This window comes from Microtus ochrogaster, unplaced genomic scaffold (genome assembly GCF_000317375.1).
Source record: "Microtus ochrogaster isolate Prairie Vole_2 unplaced genomic scaffold, MicOch1.0 UNK514, whole genome shotgun sequence".
Classification (NCBI taxonomy): Eukaryota; Metazoa; Chordata; class Mammalia; order Rodentia; family Cricetidae; genus Microtus; species Microtus ochrogaster.
Window position 1 is genome coordinate 12,888 of NW_004949612.1, and position 590 is coordinate 13,477.

Below are 590 nucleotides of genomic sequence, written 5' to 3' on the forward strand. Positions count from 1 at the left end.
GAGAGAGAGAGCCTCGTGTGGCCCTGCCTTTTTAACGGGGAGCGCAAGGGTGTCTAGGGTGCGCACAGGTATCCATAGTCCAGAGGGAGTATGGGAGTTGTAGTTTCCAAAAGAACAACAGACTTTCTGTGTTTAGCCTTGACTGTCTTATAAATCAGGTAGACCCAGCTGGACTTGAACTTGAGACCTTCCTCCTTCTGTCTGCTGAGTGCTAGGATTAAAATTGTGAGCCACCACTGCCCAGCCTTTTGTTTGTCTGTTTGTCTTGAGATAAGATCTCCCTATAAATAGACCTGGCTGTTACAGAGATCTTTCTGTAGATCAGGCTGGATTGACCTTCAGAATGACCTTCTAGGCTCTGCCTCCTGAGTGTTGGGATTCAAGTGTTAACCTCCACACCCACCCTGTGTAACCAAGTCCAATATATATAGTCTGTACTATACTAGGTTTAAAACTTGACTTTTCATTTTCTTTCTTTTATTCATTAAACTGGCTTTTTTGTATCCCTGGCTTTCATGGAACTCTTAAGTAGACCAAGCTGGCATAGAACCCATAGAAATCCACTCACCTCTTCCTCCCTAGTACTAGGA